General features: G+C 38.5%; 1 long non-coding RNA gene across 1 annotated transcript; it reads right to left on the bottom strand.

Annotated features, from left to right (window-relative positions):
- Positions 1-5586: 5586 nt before the first annotated feature.
- LOC140690014 (uncharacterized) lies at positions 5587-6566 on the bottom strand. Its single transcript, XR_012065202.1, has 3 exons — positions 6525-6566; positions 6024-6200; positions 5587-5923 (listed from the first exon to the last, which is right to left on the bottom strand). It is a non-coding gene; the product is annotated as an uncharacterized lncRNA (long non-coding RNA).
- Positions 6567-22151: the final 15585 nt, after the last annotated feature.

Here is a 22151-nt window from a genome sequence, read left to right as displayed (position 1 = left end):
ATGTGTGTTTTCTTCCGTTGCCCTCCTTGAGTGTGGCACTGCCAGGAAGAGGAACTTGTATGAAATCAGTAAGCTGGGCAGGTACGCAGTTCTGGGTTCTGTATTTGTTTAACCCCAATAGAGCTCCCCTTGGTGTCAACCTCTGTGCCAGTCTTGAGGGAGAAGAGGGTTGCATGTATCAAATAAACAGGGCTGGCTTCTACCAACCTGATGAAGAAGGAAAAGATGCAGGAGTTACAAGAGAACTGTTAGCTATTGTGCAAAACTGTCAAACGTCCTGAACTAGGGGTGAAAATTGTAGAAAAAATGGAGGGGTGGTGGTGATCCTCGATCTTGGAGCAAATGAGAAATGGAAAGCAAAGACTGGACCGTGAGAAGGTAGCCCCAGAATGGTACCCCTTTAAAATAAAGCAAGCAAAGGCATTTCAGTGTCCAGCTATGGAGGAGGCCTCAGGAGGGACAGGCCCATGGGGTCAGGCTCATGGGGACAGGGAGAAGGAGTCAGAGGGGGAGGTGTAGGAATGTACAATAAGCTCTTGGCCTCTGCTTCTGGTCTTAAGTAGTTTCAATGTGGCTTTGTTTCCATGGCTGGCAGATCAACGTGAGAGACTGTATTAAACAGTTCGTTCTAACTGGCTTGGTTCTGAAATTTCAGAATCCTTGGGCGTGTCACAGTGATGCTGTTACTGGGTGATATTGCTGTCTAAACCTTGACATATACAGTGAAGTCCTTCACCTCAAAGAAATGTACTTCCTGGTGAGGGAAGACTTGACTGAAACTCAAATACTAGTATAAAAAAGGGGCAGATGGGGAAAATTGGAGTATGAGTTGGGGATGGAACCAACCAGGTCAGAGTTTCAAATTGGAAAAATATTAGAGAGTGGAAGAGACTGGAAAGAAATTATTAAAGAACTTTTTGATGTTTCTTATTTGTTTCAACTGCTTCTCATCCCGACACCCTGGCCTTGTTTCCTCAAGGTTAAATTCTTAGGAAGGATAAGAGCGCTGATGAAAGATCATGGGACATAGGGGTATGGACTTTTATATCCTCCATTGATGGGAATGTACAATATTTCAGGAGAGCAATTTACAATGTGAGTTAGAAGGCCTCCTGAAATGTATGCTCTTGGCACAGTGATCTCACTTTAGGGGATGTACCTTGAGGAAATGACAGAACGTGTGACAAAGATGCATGTGCAGAGTTTTGTTTTTGCTGTAAAGTTAATAAGAGAGAGAGAGAGACAGAGAAAACCCAAATGCCTTGCAACAGAGGATTGGTCAAATATAGTCATTAAAATGATGAACTATTAGGCAGCTATTAAAAAGAAAGAGACACAAGGTTATGGACATGAAACTGTGTCCCAAATACAGTGCTTGGGGGAAAAAACAGGTAACTGAGAAGTTCGTATGCTAGGATCCTATTTTTGTATTTGTATTAGAAAAAGGGAGTGTATTAGAAAAATACACTAAAATATTAACCGTATGCATCTTTAGGTGATGAGATTTCGATGATTTAAATTTTTTTCTCTTGTGCTTTATCTCTATTCTTTTTCCAAAATAATCATATATTGCTTTTGTTGTTTAAAGATGTGTTTTAAAAAATAAAACAACCACTAGGACGGCTTCCCTGGTCTGGAGCTTTAACAGCAGGGCTTCATCCTCCGGGCCTCCGAGGGAGGTGCGGGCTGTCCTCCCAGGAGGATGACTTCAGTTTCCGCTATGCCTAACTGGGCAGATTAATTAGAATTTCTGTTCAAAGACCAGGAAGACAAAAGGATGTTTAAATTATTTATTGTTTTTCATAATCTGTTTTTCTAACGACAAGGCTGTTAACCTGGGCTCTCAAGTTCACATCTCAGATTCTGTTCATTCATGGGATGGCTGAGATGCCTTATCGTTTGATACGGAGGCAAAAGCAAGGGAACCATAATTAGAGTGCCTGGTCCAGTGTAGGCTAGTATCTTACCAGCTGCGTCACCTTGTTAAGAAGTCACAAAACCTCCCTGAACCTCATTTTTATCACCTATAAAATGGGGTTGGATGTTTACCCTCACGAAGCCGTTGTAAGAATTAAATGAGGTAATGAATATAGCAGCTATCTAACCACATTTTTTTTTTTTCCTGTGAGAAAATCAGACTTGCGGGAGTGCCTTATCCAGGAATGTCCCCTGCTGTGATCGCGAAACAGACATACTGCTTGTATTCAGTTTAAAATAATTAATTTTAGAGGAAAAGAAAAATCAATGTTTTTGGTTGAGCTGGATGAAAAGAGGTTATTTAATTTAGGGTCCAAAGAGCCCTCTCTTTTTATTTTATTTTATTTTCTTTAATATTATATTACCCATATCAAATAATGCTTCAAGACTTCAAAATTGGGACAATTTTGAGAGTGAAAGGGGCAGTGGTAACAAAATGATACCCGACTATCAGGGATAAAGTGGAGACTGTCCCAGACAAACCCTACTCATAAAAAAGCAGGCTTATTCATATCCACTTGATCCCCACTACCTTCGATACCCTCAGAGGTAACTGCCTTCAGTACTAGTAAGCATTTTTTCTCATGTTTATCTATTTCCAAATAACAGGTTTCTACTGCTCTTCTTGATGTTTCCACTTAATACATTATCTATTGATTTCTTACCACAGAAGATGAGGAATGATCACTTTTATATCCTCCATTCACACACCATTTCCCTCCCTTCATTCCCAATGGGATTATAATATATATTCATTTTTATATTAATATGTCCATATAAATCTTGTTCATGGACTGAATCACATCATTTATATTTCCTTTCTTGGGCAATTGTTCATTTTTCCTGGAGTTAATAATTAACTCAAATTTGGGTTTGTTCTATTTTCTAGGGCCCTGTCCACTTATTCATTCCCGGAATCTCTGTCTGAACGATCAAACTAGACAAATGGCTAATCTGTCAATTGCATGTTTTATTGGAAATAAACCTTCTGTCTTGGTCCTCCTGCTCCAGGTTAGACTGTTTACTCTCTAGACCGACTAGGCAACTGTCATTCCAGGATTACCCTTCACTTCTCTTCTATGTTGGATTCTGTTTTTTTGATCGCATGGTTACACTTTGTCCACTTCTTTGTTTGCATGGAACACACCTCATACTACAGTGATTTAGTAAGACAGTAGACATGGAGATAAACTTTGGAGAATTTACACACCTAAAAATTCCTTTATTCTCCTCTCGTTTTTTTTTTTTTCCAAACTTAAAGACTTGGAAGAGTATTGCTAACACCTCCTTAGTACCCTTTACCAATTCACCAATGGTTAACACTTCTGCTTTGCTTGATTTCTCATGTCTTTTCTCTAATTTGAATATGCCTTTTTTTCTTAAACCATTTAAGAGTTAGCTGTGGTTACTCTTCCTATTTGAATAATAGTCTGGCCAAGTATAGACTTCTAAATTAGAAATCATTTCCCCTCAGAATTTTGAAGGCCTTGATCCACAGTCTTCCAGCTTCTGTTTTGACTTGACTGTTCTCTCTATAATTTCTCTGGCCCTTCTTTTCATCCTTGGTGTTCTGAGGTTTTATGGTCATATGCATTAGTGCAAGTCTCCTCTCCTTCATTGTGTTGAGTGCCCAGTGGGCCCTTTCAATATGGCAACTCATGACCTTGGTTCTGGGAAATTCTTTAATAACTTCTTCTATCCATTTTCTCATTTTTCTGGAACTCCAATTAGTGAGATAATGAAACTCCTAAATTAATCCTGTAATTTTATTCACTCCAATTTTCCTCTCTTTGCTCTTTGTTCTGCTTTTCTGGCGATTTCTTCAGATTTATCTTTCACCTATTCTAGTGGATTCTTAACTTTGTCTATCATATTTTTAATTTTCAAAAGCTCTTTTTTGTCACGGGGACATGCCTTTTCTCTAGCACCTCCTGCTTTGCAATATGGTCTCACATCTCTCTGAAGATATTACTTAATAGTGGCTTTCCCCCTGTTTCTTCTGCTCTTTAGATCTGGGTTCATTTTCTTTTTGTTTGTTTTGGACTTCATTGTTCACGTTAGGAGCTCACTTTATCTACCTGGTAATATTTGGGTCTCTCCTTGTTCATAAGTTCATAAAAGTGAGGCACGAGAAAGCTCGTTGGAAGTTCTCTGTGACTTAGTGGGGCTCACTTAGTGTGAATAATGGTCAGAGCCCAGCTATTTCACTAGAAGAATCTATAAGTCTTTTCTCTTAGGCTGTTTGCTTTCTTCAGAGAGGAATCCTGCCTGGGAAGTTCAAGTGTCACTGTCAGCGTCCTGGGACTGACTGAGAGAAGGAGGCTGGGGAGTATCAAGTCCCAGCCATTAGGCTTGAACTTAATATCACAGTTTTCCATAGGGTTCCTCACCTCCCTCACATAGCTATGCCTGTATTTCCAAGTCCAGAGCCTCTCTGTTCACTTCCAAAGGTAAACCTCCCGTTTTCGTCTAGGCTGGGAGAGGGGAAAAGTGCCTGGCTGCACCGGGTCCAACCGTATCTTATGAAACTTTTAGCAACTCCTCCAATTTTGAGCCCCACCCACCACCCTGGGCTTCCAAAGTGTTGTGCTTCCAATTTCTGCTCTTTTCCTGGGTTCTCTGGCACCCAGGCGGAGCCAGTGTCACAGATCCATCACACTATTTCCAGGAGTGTAGACATACCAGCTTGTAGTTAAGTTGGCTAAGTGACTGAATTACGGCCAGTGGGAGTGGAGCGGAAGTGATGCGCACCCCCTTCCAGACCTGGCCTCATAAACAGCCTTGAGCCCTCCCCAGACTGGGTGGCCAGGGAGACGGGTGGCCCAGAGAACAGCCTTGGGACTTTTGCCCTGGGACTCCTATCTTCTGCCTCTACTTTTTGACCATAGAGCTCTCTGCATTCAAGACACAGTGAATTCCACACAGTCAGAGGCGCAAAGGTGGGGTTCACAGGAACCTCAGACTGGTAGACGAGGAGCAGAGGAAAAGGAATGCTAATATGTGTTACTTTACTTGCTGGTGGGGCAAAGAGAGAGGCAGATAAAGGCAAATTAGATAACCCCATTTTCTTCACTTTGCTCTCTGACTCCTTTATCAAGAACACAATTTGGTTAAAAAAAAAAAAAGTAAAAATGGCTAGAAATGATGGGAAAAAACAAGGGTAGGGGGAGAAATCTAAGTCCTGGGTAGACTGAGTAGATGGATTGGGTCGGTTTGTCACTGTATGTCTGGTTGATTCACCCAGTGAAGCATGGATCTGAGGCAGGTAAGGGAGCAATTCCACGTCTCGTCTGTGTCTGGCATGTAAACATATTTGATATTTCTTATTTCAGGGACATAAATGCTCATCCTTAGTAACTAATAATAAAAAAAAATGATACAGGTAGAGCAGCTTACCCTTCAGCAATTTCTCCTGGGGGCTCTTTGTCAGAGACACACGGTTGTGAGGTAATGCCAGGCACCCCCTGAAACTTACTGTCCCCCGGCTCCTCCCCTTTCTGCCCATAGATCGTCTGCCCTTTCCAGACCCTCTACCCTCACACTTCCCACCCTTGCACAAGCCCCCTTCCTGAGCAATCTCCTAAACAATTTAACAGAGTTAACTAAAAATTTATAGGATCTATTTCTTTATTATCTGACTAATTGATTTACATTTCGAAAGTTTATTACTGGACAGTGTACAATGATATACTTTATAGCTGACTTGAATATGGCATTTATGGTCATTAAAAGAGACTTAAGACCAAGCCCCAGGCACGGAGCTACCTAACTACATTTTTTTTCTGTGAGGAAATCAAACTTGCCTGAGTGCCTTCTCCAGGCACATCCCCCACTGTGGTTGTGAGAACTACCCATCCAGTCCTGTCTCTGTGGAGATGACCCTGTTGACTGAGTGTCACCACAGCGTTGGTACCAAATTGTGTTTTCCAGTGCACCAGGCCAGTCTCTGCAGGAATGAGCAAAGACCCGAAGCGGTATTCAGAGACTCCTTTGGCACTCAAGCTGGAACCTTCAAAAGGAGGAACCTCTTTTCACCAGAGACATACCTGCAGAATGTGGCTTTCAGCAAAGCTGAGACGAACACACCCTGGGGCGGCTCAGCTTTGCATGCTGTCATCCATTTAATACACAGCCCTTCTCCTCTGGTCAGCCGGCCAGCCCGAGCTCTAGTCTTCCAACTTCCCACAGCAGGAACAGCAAGCCTCAGGACTCTGTACAAACGCCTTGAAGACAAAGGTAAATAAGGGTGGAGTAAGCAAATAATAATTCACCCTTCCTCCTAGAGTAAACTGTTCCTCCTCTGACCACCTGAAGCTACAAGGACATATGGTGTGACCACGGGGCAGTAGGACGTTGCTACAGGGTCTTCCCGCCCAGGACAAAATGAAAATGCAAGCCCCTTGTTCAAAAAGCAGGAAAAAAGTGCCATGAGAGGTACTATATAAAGCTTTTTCTTTCTCCCCCCACCCCGCACTCTCTGGACGTGTTAACTGGTATTTTTAAATTTGCAATTTAATATAATTCTCCCTTGGACAGGGGACACTCACAGGACAAGTGCAGGTCCTCACAGGCACCTGGACCCCCTCCCTCCAGCTGCAGACCCTGCAACAGATGGTGGGGCCTGAAAAGGACTCCAACCTCAGCACCAGGACATGCTTATACCTAGATTGGGGGTGGGCAAGAGGCCTGTCCCCAGCAAGTCACCCCCCAAACATCTGTCATGTTGCCAACCCCAGCAGAGACAGCTGCTGCCACTCATGCCTTGCCACGTGGGACCTGGGATGTGTGTGCCCGACCCCAACACTCTGCGGACCTGCGCTGAGGGCCCCACTGTAGGCAGAGGGCGACAGCAGAAGATGGAAACGCCCCTCAGTGGGAAGGGCAGTCATGGAGAGGGTGAGGCTGGGCAGGGGCCCTGGGTGCCAGGAACGGAGGGCCGGCTGCCAGGAGGTGGGGGGTTGACAGCAGGCAGACCGTGCATGAGCTGAAGGCTCCAAGGCCTTGGCACCTGCTCCAGTGTTGATCAGACTTCACTTGTTATGTAGAATTTCACATTGTCAACTGCGGAGCATTAAACTCCAAGTGCCTGCAGGGTCCCTCCGAACCTGGGCTTCTGAGCCACCGCTCTGTTCACACACCCAGGAAGCCTGTTGGGTGGGACAGAATGATTGAAATCAGTGAAAGTCCAGAAAATTCTTTATTTTTCAATCACATTTGTGGCATTTCTTATAGGCTGCTGCCCATGGTTTTACTTCCTTGCGTAAACTGGCTTCCCTTCCCAGGTGCCACTTGCAAGGCTGAGTTCCTACTCTCACCAGCTGTTCTCTGGCATGTTCCAGCCCCTCTCTAAGCTTATCTGAAAAACAGAAATAAAACAATGATCTCATAAGATTGTTGTGAGGACTCAGTGAGGTAAAGCTGACAAGGCTCTAAGCCCAGTGACTGGCACGTGTTTTGTACAAATGGACACACACGTATATGTGTGTCTACCCACACACACTGATGCCCATACATCTCTGCTGTGACATGTAGGGACAGTACCAGAGCACACAGAAGGTACTTAATAAGTCTAATTATTTTTGGACAAAAGAACACAGTTAGTAGGAACATTTTTTAAACGTCAAGCTGGCTAATGAAAGCTTTAGGCGAAATGCAATGCAAATATAATGTGCTTATTTAAAGAAGAAAGCAAAAAAGCATTTAAAAAATTCAAATCTGTGTTGGTAGGATAATTTAGAAAGTAAGAGCAATTGAATTAAGGAGACTTAGAAAAAAATGAATGAAGTCCTATCCTGAAAAACCTTGATGAATTTGATTTCAGAATGAAAATAGGCCTTGTAAGGAAAGGTGAAAGAGGTTGGAGCTGGTGAGCATGGAGAAGAGAAGGATAAGACAAAAATGGGCAGAAGGCCTAAATAGAAGTTGCTCCTGTGAAGACACACAGATGGCCAGCAGGCCCACGAAAAGATGCTCAATACCGCTAATCATCAGACAAGCGCAAATTGGAACGACAGTGAGGTATGTCACACCAGTCAGAATGGCCATCGTTCAAAAGTCCACGAACGATAAATGCTGCAGAGGCTGTGGAGAAAAGGGAGCCTGCCTACACTGTTGGTGGGGATGTAATTTGGTGCAGCCACTACAGAAAACAGTATGGAGAGCCCTTTAAAAAACTAAAAATAGACTTACCATATGATCCAGCAATCCCACTCCTGGGCATATACCCAGAGGAAGCTCTAATTCAAAAAGATACATGCACCCCAGTGTTCACAGTGGCACTATTTACAATAGCCAGATATGGGACCAACCGAAATGTCCTTTGACAGATGACTGGATAAAGAAGATGTGGTATATACATGCAATGGAATACCACCCGGGCATGAAATAATGCCATTGGCAGCAACATGGATGGACCTACAGTTCATTATATTAAGTGAAGTAAGTCAGACAGAGAAAGACAAATAAACACATATATATATATCACCTATATGTGGAATCTAAAAAATAATACAGATGAATCTATCTACAAAACAGAAACAGACTCACAGACATAGAAAACAAAAAACTTGTGGTTGCCAAAGGAGAAGGGGAAGAGGAGCTTGGGATTTGCAGATACAAACTACTATACATAAAATAGATAAACAACAAGGTCCTACTGTACAGCATAGGGAACTATATTCAATACCTTGTAATAACCTATAATGAAAAAGAATATATATGCGTAACTGAACAAGTATGCTGCATACCAGAAACTAACACAGTAAATCAACAACAATTAAGAAAAGGATGAGAGAGAACTTTAAAACAGCAATATTGCTTTCAATTAAAAATAAATATTTTGTTATAAAAGTAGTACATGTTTATTGTAGAAAACATAGAATCTAGGCATTATCAAAAAGAAGAAAATCTGCAACATGCGCAACCCCACTATCCTCACACAAGTTTGTACCAATTGATTATCCTACTGTAAATACAGGTTTGGATACCCTCGATCGTGATGGGCATCTTCAGTTTTAAAAATATTCGCCAATTTTACAGCTGAAATGGCATCTCATTGCTATTTTGATTTAAATTACTTCTTTGAATAATAAACTACACCTTGTGTGTTTATTGTTCATATATATTTTTATTTTGTGAATTGCCTGTGTCTTTAGGCCATTTTTAATTAAGATGTATATACAGTCGACAGAGCATTCCTACATGTTCTTTGATAGGCCTGCCAGGCGTGAGGTAGGGGCCGTATTCACACAATCTGCCATGTTGCTAAACAAAGTAAAATGTTTGTCTTTTTTTACACAGTGACGTGCAAGTGTTTTTTGTAGTTAAGGATGCCAACCTTTTCCTGTGATATAGCACTTTTGCTTTAATATTTTTGACCAATTCATTAGAGTGACTGATAAGGACAGAACAAAAGGAAATCAGTTTAAATTAAAAAAAACTTATTTTAGTTGGGTATGAGAAACAATTTCTTGATGATGAAGAGAGTAAGTGCAGGAAAAGGAATTTGTCATTATGGAATCTCTGACCCTCTGTCTTTCTTCTACAATTGACATTAAACTTAACTGGTTAGGAGCCAGAAGCTAGACCAAATGGCTGTTCACGTTTTCTCCTAGTTCTATTTATTTTTCTAGATTCTAGGAAGCACTGATTTCAAAATTAGTAGGGAAGGGTCGGGGTTGCATGGCTAATTTGACTGAATGTGTGTTCCTCACTGTTGTAAGCAGAACAGCTGAATCTTTGCAGGACTTTTGAGTAAGAGCTGCTAAGTCTGCTGTTGTTCAGTGGTTCTACAAATGAATGTGAATTCTGTTACGGAACAAATGGGACCAGTGTTCCATTTATAAACATCCAGTATGCTTACTGCTGAGGGTGGTACTCGTTAGGATTATACACAAATATTCAACTCTCTCCTTCCAGGCATGTGGTAAGAATGCACTTTCCTGCCCCCTCTGGAGTTAGGTGAGGACATAGGGCTTTCAATGGCCAATGAAACATGACAGGAAGTGACAGTTTCAGTTCTGGGGCCAAATTAAAAAAAAGTTTTATATGTGGTTTATTATATTTTCAATTATACAGATAAAACTTATATGTATATAAACTTTACTAAAGTATACATATAAGGTTTATAATAACCTGCATATGTTTAAAGTATATCATTTTTGTATGTGTATACACCTATGAAATCATCACTATAATCTATAGTGGAAATATCTATCACCTCCAAAAGTTTTCACTTGTGCTTTTGTAATCCCTCCCTCCCACACCTCCTCATTCCCTGTCTCCAAGCACGAATCTCCTGTCACTATAGTTTAGTTTTGAATTTTCTACAGTTTAAATCATATAGTATGTACTCCTTTATTGGCTGACTTAATTTCATTTTGCATGGTAATTTTAAGATTCATCTATGTTGGTATATGTAGCATTGGTCCATTCTTTTTTATTGCTGAGTAGTATTCCATTTTTTGGATATGCTATTGTCTGTTTATCTGTTTACTTGTTGATGGACAGTTGAGCTGTTTCCTATTTTTGGCTATTACAAATAAAGTTTCTGTAAACATTTGTGTATACGTTTTTACATGGTTACAAATTAATTTTTCTTGAGTGGGGTGGATCACAAGATCACTGTATTTTCAACTTCTTAAGAAACTGCCAAATTGTTTTCTGAAGTGGCCGCAATACTGACATTATTATGATAATTTCACAAGAGTTTTAGTTTCTCCACATCATCATCAACACTTGGTATGACAAGTCTTTGTAATTTTGGCCATTCTGTTAGCGAAGTGCTATTATCTTGTGGTTTTAATTTGTATTTTCCTAATGATTAACAAAGCTTAGCATTTTTTCTTATGCTTATTTGCCATCCCTATAGCTCAAGTTGTCTGTCCAAATCTTTTGCTCAGTTTTGTTTTGGGTTTTTTTTGTTATCTTATTTTTGAGTTTTGAGAATATATATTCTAGGTACAAGTCTTTAACCAGATATGTTTTGCAGAGATTTTTTTCACAGTCTGTCTTGTCTTTCCATTATCATGAGTGTCTTTTAAGGAGTAGAAATTTAAAAATTTTAACCAAGTCCAATTAGTCAACTTGTTCTTTTATGAATTGTGCTTTTGATGTTATATCTAAGAAATTCTTGCCTAACCCAAGGTCAAAAAGATTTACTTCTGTTTTCTTCCAAAAGTTTTATATAGATCCATGCTTTTACATTTAGGTCTATGACCCATTTTGAGTTAAATTTTGCATGGGGTGTGAGATATGGGTCTAAGTTCTTTTCTTGCATATGCATATACAATTCTTACAGCACGATTTGTTGAAAGGACTATCCTTTCTCCACTGCATTGTGCCTTTGTCAAAAACCATTTGTCCAGATATATGTATGAGTTTATTTATGGACTTCCTACTTTGTTCTATTGATTTATTTTTCTATCCTTATGTTAATACCATACCATCTTCATTAGTGTAGTTTTATAATAATTCTTGAAATCAAGTAGTGTTATAACTTGAAATTTCTATGTCTTTTTCAGAGCAGTTTGGCTAGTCTAGATTCTTCACATTTCTGTAAAAATTTTAGCACATGTGCTGCCGAAGCAAGCACCATTTCCATAAAAAATTTAGAATCAGCTTGTCAAATTTCTATAAAAAACTCAGTGGGAGTTTGATTTGAATTGCACTGAATCTATAGATTCATCTGAGGACAGTTGACATCTTTATGATATTGACTGCAGACCCAGCTAATAACCTGGATTTTAACCTTGGGGGAGACCCTGAGCTGAAGACACTGAGCCAAGCCACACCTGCATCACTGACCAACAGAAACCATAAGGTAATAAATGTTTGTCATTTTAAGCTACTAAGTTATGAGGTAATTTGTTATGCAGCAATAGGTAACTAATACATATGGTTGGCTCAGTCTCAGTCTTCATGTCTTAGCTCAAGTGTCACCCTCCTGAGAGAAGCCTTTCCTAATGACCCTGGCTAAAGTAACCTTCTTTCTCCCCTGTCTCTTCCCAAAGTCACTTTTTAAGATAGTGTCCTGTTTTCTTTCTTTCCTAGCACTTCTCACCAGTTTGAATGAATTCATTTCCTTGGATATTGTCTGACATCCCACAATTAGAATGTAAATTCCTTAAGGGTAGGGCTGATGCTTGCCTTGTTCACTGCTGTATCTCCAACTCCTAGAATGATGCCTGGTTCAGACACTTGTTGAATAAATGTAAGAGAGTAATGATTCTGCATTATTTGCTCCAGAAATTTCCTGGTGTTTAACAGAGCCAAATGCTATGAACCAAGCATAATCTGTGCTTTGATAATAACTTTGACAGCCAACAAATCTTGGAGCTGTTTTCAGATTTTAAAACAAGATCTGCTTTTATTTTATGATCAGGAAGTAACTTGCCAGAGTCACAAAGCTAGTAAGCTGTGGAGCTGGGATTCAAATCAAGATCTGAGTTCAAAGCCAATGCTGCTGCTGCAAAAAAAATTAAAACTATTTAAAATGAAACAGAAGACAGGAGACAATCATCAAGGGGATCGTGAAGCAAGCAGAGTACTTTACTGGAGACCATGTGATAATAATTCATGAATAATGGAAGTGGAAGGCAACATAGGACCCTGGGCTTACTTAGAAACCTCCTATGTATGAAAAGGATCAAATGGGAGCAGGCTAACCACGAAGCGGTGTGTGGGAAAAAAATCCTTTCTCACAGTAAAAGCATCCACACTACGGTGCTTGCTGTCCACCCTCCTACCCCAGGTGGCTTTGTAGGTTCAGGTGCTTTCAATTTCCAGTTGTTTGTTGCTAGTATATAGAACATCCTGCATTGACGAAGAGAAGGAATGCAGATGGGGAGCGGGAGGAGATGATACCACAGAAAACATAATGAGTTTATTTTGGATTTGTTGAATTTAAGATACTTGTGGTATGTCCTGGTGGAGAGGAGTATTTGTCAATTGGATATGAAGGTCTAGAGTTCTGGAAGTGGTCCTGCTAGAGGCAGAAATTTGGGAGATCCCTGGCCCACAGGCAGAAGAACCTGGAAGGTAGATAAGGTTAGTGAGAATACTCATTGAGGTGGAGGGGTGGGCAGTGAGAAGGGAAGCCCAAGATAAAGGGAAAGATGTGGGTCTTAGAAGTCTGGGGGTTGAAAATTTCAAAAAGAGAGTAGATAAGGTAGATAAGGACTGCAGAGTAACCTCTGGATTTGGAAACTAGATCATTGGTGAGCTTGCCATAGCGGTTTCAAAGGAGTGATAGGAGTTTGCAGCAAGTTGGGAAAATGGATGGAGGTAATCAGACTTCCCTTTTGAAAAATTTAGTTGCAGATAAAAAGAAAGATGACATTATCAAGGCCACGATCAGTTTTTTGTTTGTTTTTAAACTGACAGAGATCTAAGCGTGTTTATAGGTTACCAAGAGCGAGAGATTGAGCATGAAAGGAAGCCAATAATTGATGGAATATGATTCTGGAGTTGGGAATAGGAGATGAAGATTATGCGTTGAAATAGAGGGGTTAAATAGAAAGACAGCCATCTCATCCTGTGAGACTGATGGAGGGCACTAAGACCCTCTCCCTGCAAGGGGTCAATCATCAATTTGAGAGCACATCGCCTTGCTTGGTCATGTGGTTTGCCCCAGAAGCTTTCAGCAACATGGGTGTAGGTGAAATGTTGGATTCTCTTAGGGTTCTTTACTGAGATTGTTTTCAGTTTTTCAATATCTTAAGTAATGGCAAAAGTCATTTTTTATTAGTTCATTTTTCCTTAAAACATATAATATTACTAATATATTTGATTGCCTGATCTCATTTCTCTCCCCTTCTCCTTTGAGGTAGCCACTGTCCTGAAGTGCCAATATGTCATTCTCAAACAGCTAAAGTATTTTCATAGGATCCATAACTAAAACACAGCATTGTTCTGTATCTTTTAAAATTGGTGTCTTACTGTACTTATCATTCTGCAGCTTGCCTCTTTTACTCATTATTAGATTTTCTGAGATTTATCCACAGTGACCTATGTGAATGAAATTAGCTCTGATTAGCTGTTGTGTGATTTTTCTGGGTATAAAATGCTACCATTTATCAATTCTCCAGTTTTGTTTCAAGTGTTTCATTGTTACAAAAAATGAACATATGCAAGATTTTAATGATGATGATTAAAAGAATGCATTCTGTTTTATTAAGTAATGCTTTATGAATGTCATTTAGATCAAGTTGCTTAAAAGTATTGTTGAAAGTTTTTGTGCCTTTACTGACTTTTTGCCTGCTTGTTCCATCAATTACTGAAAGATACTAAACTCTTCAAAACACAATTGTAGATTTGTCTATGTCTCCATTTATTCTGCATTTTTTGCTTACTGTATTTTGAAGCTTTGTTATTAGGTGCATATGCATTATAATGGTTATGTATTATTGAAGAATTGACCCTTTTATCTTTAAAACGTCCCTTTTTATTTCTATTCATACTCTGTCTTGATGTCTATTTTGTCTGATATTAACATTGCCATTCTAGCTTTATGATTAATATTTGCATGGTATATATATATATACATATATATATATTTAATTGATATACTTTATTCTTAGAACAGGTTTAGGTTTAGAGAAACATTGAGGAAAAAGTACAGAGAGCTCCTGTATATCTCCTTTTCCAACTGTCCTCTTCCCTAGCTTCCCATGTTGGTAAAATTTTGCATTAGTGTGATACATTTGTTAACAATTGATACAAGAATATTTATACATTATTATTAAATAAGGCCATAGTTTACATTAGGGTTTATTCTTTGTGTTGCATGATTCTATGGGTTTTAACAAATGTATAATGTCATGTATTTTTATTTATTTTTTTAAATAATTTTATTACTATTTTATTACTAATTTTGCTTATTTTCTGGTTTCCTGAGGTAATTAGATTATTAATTTTAGACCTTTCTTCTTTTCCAATGTATACCTTTCATGGTATTAAACTCCCTCTAAGCACTGTTTTCACTGTATTCCACAAATTTTGACTAAGTTGTATTCACATTGTCATTGACCTAAAAATAATTTTCAGTTTCTCTAGAGACTTCTCCTTGGACTCATTTATTATTTAGAAGTGTGTTATTTAATTGCCAAAGATTTTGGGATTTTCCAGCTGTCTTTCTGTTTTTGATTTCTAGTTTACTTCCACTGTCACATGAGAGCACAGTCTGTATGATTTCTATTCTTTTAAATTTGTTAAGGTATATTTTATGAACAAGTATGTGGTCTTTCTTGGTGAATGCTCCACGTGAGCTTGAGGAGAATGTGCATTCTACTGCTGGATGAAATATTCTATAAATGTCAGTTAGATCCAGTTGCTTGATGTGCTGCTCAGTTCAACTATGTAACTGCTGACTTTCTGCCTGCTGGACTTGCCCATTGCCAATAGAGTAGTGCTGACATTTCCAAGTATAATAGTGAATTCATCTATTTCTCCTTGCACTTTTACCAGTTTCTGTCTCATTTATTTTTATGCTCTATTGTTAGCTGCATACACATTAAGGATTGCTATGTTTTCTTGGAGAACTGACCTCTTTATCCCTGATAATTTTCCCTGCACTGAAGTCTGCTTTCTGCGAAATTTATGTAGCACATTAGCTTTCTTTTGACTAGCACTAGCATGGTGTATTGTTTTCCATATATTATTTTTAATCTGTGTCTTTATATGTTAAGTAGGTTTCTTTTAAACAGCACATAATTGAATTTGTTTTTTTATCCATTCTGACAATCTCTGTCTTAACTGTTGTATTTAGATCATTCATATTTAAAGTAGTTATTGATATATTTGGATTAAAATCTACCATATTAATAAGGATTTTCTATTTGTTGCCCTTATTTTTGTTTCTTTTTGGTCTTCCATTCTTTTTCTGCCTTCTCTAGTTTTAACTGAGCATTTTATATGATTCCATTTTGTCTACTCTCTTGGCATATCAATTATGCTTCTTTAAAAAGATTTTATAGGGGGAGGGTATAGCTCAGTGGTAGAGCACATGCTTAGCATGCACAAGGTCCTGGGTTCCTTCCCCAGTACCTCCATTAAAACAAACAAACAAACAAGGAAGCAAGCCAAATTATCCCCTCCCCCCGCAAATAAATAAATAAAAATAAAAAGTTTTTTTAGTGGTTTCCCTAAGGTTTGCAATCTACACTTACAACTAATTCAAATCCACTTTCAAACAACACTATGATGTTTCTCAGGTGGTGCAAGTACTTTGTAACAGAGCATCACCAATGCCGCCATCCCATTTCTTAGAACACTGCTGTCATTCGCTTTACTTATCCATGAACTACAATCACTGAGAGCATGGGTTGTATTAGAACTGAATTATATAATAAACATTTCACATTTGGGGGTAATTTTCTCAATTATGTCTACTGTTTCATATTTTATTCATGTTTGTGTTTTTAAACATGTGTGTTTGTCCAACATAATGACTTTTAAGGACAAGATGTGAAATGAAAGAGAAAGATTCTAGGCCTGAGCCCGTGGACCTTTCCAATCGTATTAATGACGAAGAATTTCAATCTTTTTTTTTTTAATTTTTTTATTGAGTTATAGTCATTTTACAATGTTGTATCAAGTTCCAGTGAAATGATTATAAATCAATAAAAAATGTAAAAAAAAAATTCCAGTGTACAGCACAATTTTTCAGTTATACATGAAAAGAGTTTCAATCTTTTGAAGCATCTCATGGTACTTGGGGACAATGGATTCTGGTAATCCAACTGTCTGTACTATCGGTATTAAACAGCTTACAAATTAAGCAATGGCTCCCCACAAATTCCAAAGACACTTAAGTACAAATCCCAGTCATTTGACAAGTAAGGAGGCTGATTATTTTAAGTAGCTATTGGAATCTCAAAACAGAGTAAAATTGTTTTTTAAAAAGAGCCACAATTAATGAAAAGGCTCAAGAAGCAAGTTATTTCGTAGCATTTACTTATCGTCCAGAAAAGGAAGACTCACCCAGTTGATGAGAACCTAATAATGCAAGTGTGTAAAGTCAGAGTGAATAAGACACTAGGATAAGATGTAGTATGAAAAAATGAAAAAGTTTCTCTCTCTAGCAGTACAGTCAACATATTAGTGACACATAACATTATGCCAACAGTTTTGTGTGATAAACTGAACAATCACTTTTCTGTCCAGGTTGATGAGTCAACAGATTTTAATGAACAAAGAGAATTCTGACTTTCTTTACAACACACTGTTTTGTTTTGTTTCATAGAGAGGTGCTAAAGAAGAAATTTTAAAAGTCTAGATGATGTGACAAAAACGGCCCACGTCGTTAAAAAGAGACCAACTCACTCGAGAATATTTTTTAAACTGTATGACCACCTGGATAAAGAACACATAAATCTGCTACAAACAGAAATCCAGTGGCTTAGCAGGAGCTTGGGCTAAAAGATGAATCAGAATCCCAAAGAAAACATTTTGACTTCAAATGGCAAGTTTCTTGAATTCAAAAAGAAATGGAATCTTCTGACAAATTATGTTGCAAAAGGAAATATTGACATGTTTCCACTGTTTGCGTTTGAAGGTGAGGAAGAGCCTCTGCAAGTCTCATGATGAGACGTGGGAGAACCACAGAACCACATGGATGGTATGTTCCCTCCCTGTAAACACAGGGGCTAACTTGGGCAACTGACACTCACTGAATCTTCTGCTCAGCCTGAGACCTGTGACTCTGAGAGAAGAACAGGACCTTTGTGAGCTGCAGTCTGATTGTACACTCACTCAAGATGAGACTAACTGATCTGCCTCTGCACGAGTTCTGGATTCCTGTGAAAAAGTGGGATCCTGCTGCTATTTATGGGAAAATGATGAACATTTTGCTGAAGTGTTTAACTTCTCTTAAATGTGTAAATAAGCTCCTTTATTATTTAACAAGCAACAGAAATAGTCTCATTTCAGTTGAAAATGAAATCTCTGTGTTGGACCAGCAAAAAATGAAAAAAAAATCATAGATTTCAATTAAGAGGTAAATTTCATTTTTTAGCTTTGGTTTCAAAAAGAATAGTTTAAAAGCGTTGATATATCTGATAAAAAAGATCAAGAAAGTAAGAAGTCTATAAGAATTTTGCAATTGCTAGGCCCATTCGGGAATCTGATCATGTCACTCAGCAAGGAAATGCTCTTACCCTGTCTTGAATAAAACTGTCTTAGGCTGTATTTTTATTCATATTGCTTGGTTTACAGTTTTAGTAACTTTTCTTTTCAATATTGTCAATAAATTTCACATTCTAAATAACATTAATGAAAACCAATTTATGACTTCTATGTAAATTAAATCTACTCCCCTACCTTTAAAAAGTTACATTTCATTTTGTCTTAAGCCAGTTATTTAACAAAAAGGTATTATATTTGCCTTATGAGTTTTAAATATTCGTAACAGGGCAATAAGGAGACAAATTTCAAGAAAGGTAAGCTAATCTTAACCATCTGATTCACTTTCAAAAACAGACAGTTAAAAGAAATTCTAATTTTAAATAAGGAAAATAAATAGTCTTGCATACATTATATACTATATATCAACCTCATTAGAATATTATTTAATGGGAATCTGTGATAAGAATTTCAGATCACTTGGTTAAGACAAAAAATCAAGTAGGTACTGTGAATTAACCTCTCGTTGGGAGGAAGAACCACATAAAATGGTAGGCAAATCAGTTAGCTAAAATAAATAGATCCTCAAAAAAAGTTATTCTCTACTCAGAAAAGCACTGGAAATAATTACTGGATTGTTATAACTACAATTTACTGATGCTAATGTACTATCAGCTGTAAGGGCAAAAAAAAATTATACAGAGGTTCTCTGAGACCTGAGAATTATTTCAAGAGTTCCTCCAGAGGTAAAAGATTGAGAAACACTGTGCTAGTGAACCCTCGTGTAGCATCAAAAAATTGCATTATGCCTTCTCATCTCAATACAAAATATTATATAGGGTCTATCACTGAAAATTCTTAAAAAAAAGAAGATTAATCATGTTCATGACATAGTGAGGCAAATACATTGTGACACATCATGATATATAGAAAGCAAATACACTGTGACATGTCACAATATGCAGAAGGTATATCATGGGGTCAATTTATAAAGTTGTTAAAGAGAAAATCATCAGCCCAAAATGGTATCACTTTTGCTAAAGCCCATGACACCAAGTCTAGATTTAATACCTGATCTAATTCTAGTTTCAGCCTTCCCCAGGAATGTCATCTTAGTTGGCCAGTCTGGGATTTTCTGATCCGCACTAGCGAGGCAATCTGTCACATGGGCCCCCTCTCCCACCCACCAGGGGAAGAATGCATGACAAAAGCCCCTGTTATTCTCTTCCTTGCAGAAGAAGGTGGCCTGGTCTAAAACAACCCTTTCTCTTCTTTTGCTAATCCATCTTTCTGCCTATAAACTTCTTTTTTGTGCAACCCCTGGGAGTGCCTGTTTGCCAGATGGGATGCTGCTGACGGGATGCTGAATACAGCCAACCAGACCTTCAGATTTGCTCAGCTGAACTTGTTTCTTAGCTGAGGTATGGTGGGCACAAAACGACATCATATGTGCTGAGGACATGTGTTAATACTCTTTTCAAATGTTCGTAGTCAGTTCGCGTCAGTCTTCCTTATATTCTGATCTTTTTTTCTACTAGTAAACATTACCCTCTTCTGGAATTCTAGTAGGCTGTTACTCGTTTTTGAAAAGAGTAATGCCTGATTCTTGACCAGGGGCAAAAAGGCAGGAGCTCAGAATGAGCTGAACAGAAAAAAAAAAAAAATCACCTTACTCGTTTCAACACAAGGTGATTTAGAGGATTAATAATGGAGGCATTTGCCTCTTGCAGCAACAGAAGCTCGCTGCTTACACACTTCCCATGTGCTCTCCACGGGAGAGTGTCCAACAGCATAGTCCCTTCCCTGCCCTTGGGACAATAAGGAAAATCTGTCTTAAGTTTGTAAAATACAAAACGATCATAGTTTTGTATTTTAAATGTGACTTCAAATAACCTTGCATCAGGCCCATATGATCTATTGATCATTTGATAGGAAAAATGAAGAAAACAGAAAAGGGGGGATTAAACATAACTCATAATTATATCACTAGAAAAAGTAACCTGGTAAACCTAAAAACAAAGAGAAGAAGCTGTAGATACAATAATTAAGAGACATAAAGAGTGGTTGCCTTTCCCCTTCGTTATCATAATTATCCTCAAAAGGCCAGTTAAAAATATTTTCTTTGAGATAATTGTAGATTCACATGCAGTTCTTAAGAAATAATGCAGAGAGATCCTACACAGGGAAATTTCACAACCAGGATACTAACATTGGTACAATGCATCAAATTTATTTAGCTCTCGCCAGGCTTACAGCACTCGAGTGTGTGTGTGTGTGTGTCTGTGTACATGCGTATGTTCAAGCCCACTTCTATGCAATTTTATCACACAGGTAGAATTGTGTGGCCACCAGAATCAAGATACGGAAGAGTTCCATCACAAAGATCCCTCTTGTTCCCAGGGAAAGCGGGGCAATGACTCCCACTGTCTTGTTGTCTCTGAACGAGGATATAAACTCAGCTCCTTGCTCAGTCTTCCAATACCACCCACCCGCTGGGGGAACTGAAGCGCCACCTGCTTTTGCCAGGCAGGAGATGGAAAGTCAGCTCCCCACTCAGCCCTGCCAAAACCATCCTGCAGAGGAACTGGAGGGCTGCCTCCCATGTCCATGGATTAAGGGGGGTTGGGTGGAAGATTAAGTCCCTGCTCAGCTCTGCTGAAACCACGCGGTGGGGAGAGGGTGTAGTTTTTCTGGTTTTGGCTGGAGTAGGACGGAAATTGCCAATAATGTTTTCATTGTTAGCCTACCTTTTTTCCATCCTTTGGTTAGTAAAACCAGGTTTTTCCTGGAGCTTTTATTGTTGGTGGTGCTGGGTTGGAGGTTTTTTGCAGTGCCCTATTTGAAATATGAGAGGAAACCCGTGAATTTACCAGCATGTCATTTCTCAAGTCCCAAGATGTCGCCCAACTTCAACCTTTCAAAATAGTCCTACATTTGTTTTCTTGTGCTATGTCCGGGGCTTTTTAGCAACAACCTGGAGGAATGGGATTACTGCGTGTTAGTGGAACTGCAAGTCTCCTCAAAAGATCATTTTTAAGCACTTGCTTAGTTTACTACCTGGAGTCTCCCCCAGGTTGTCAAAAGTCAAGAATCTTGTACTTCAGCAATTTGCAATCTATACTCTGCCCTGAATAGATGTATAGTAAGTACACAAGCAGATATGATTCAAGTGCATCTATAATAAGAAGAAATGACAGCACTCTAAATTTCTACAGGGCTTCAGGGTTTACAGAGTGCTTTCTCTCCCTTTATCTCTCTCTCTCTCTATATATATATACTCTTATACATTTACTAATGTATACATTTACTATATAAGGTATATTTATATTACTTTATAAATAAATATACATAACTAAACAATGTTGCAAAGTAGGTGGAGTAGATATTACTTAAAAAAATAAATAAAGGCTGTTTGGTTAAGGTTCTTGCCTAAGGTTGAAAAGCTGGTAAACAGAAGTGTTACAATTTTTATAAATTTTAGCCCTGGGCTCCTATTACCTAACCACACTATCTAGGGTAAACGGTCTTTTGTTTTATTAGAAATCCCATGCTTAACAAGTAATCCTGGAGCATAATTTTGCTTTTTTGAGGTACAGTGGCTTACAGGTTTTGGAGTCAGAATCAAACTCAGATTCCAGCTCCACTGTGTATTAGTGGTGTGATTTTGGAAAAATCACTTAATCTCTTTGTGCCTCAGTTTCTTCATCCATAAAATGGGGATAAAAATATTTACTTCAAAAGATTGCTTTGGCTAATCATACATTTAAAGCAAAGTGCCTGGCAAATTGTTAAGCACTCAATAAATGGCAGCTATTATTAGTATTAGGATAAATAAACAAAGCCAAAGGGGGGAAAAAAACCCCACTACATTCCATAATGAGGAAGTAATGATTCAGACTCAAAACTTTCAAAAGCACAGAGGGTGCATCTCTCCATTCCTGTCTGGTTGTGTAGTATCTTGCATGTTGCTTAATAAACCCTGGCATCTCTGTAATTTTAGAACTGGAAGGAACTCGAAGGTTGAAGTTCATCTATTTCAAGCTTCTCATTTTACA

Source organism: Vicugna pacos, chromosome 28, assembly GCF_048564905.1.
Source record: "Vicugna pacos chromosome 28, VicPac4, whole genome shotgun sequence".
NCBI classification, from domain to species: Eukaryota; Metazoa; Chordata; class Mammalia; order Artiodactyla; family Camelidae; genus Vicugna; species Vicugna pacos.
The sequence above is the reverse complement of the archived record's forward strand: the minus strand, read 5'-3'. Positions and strand labels throughout refer to the sequence as shown.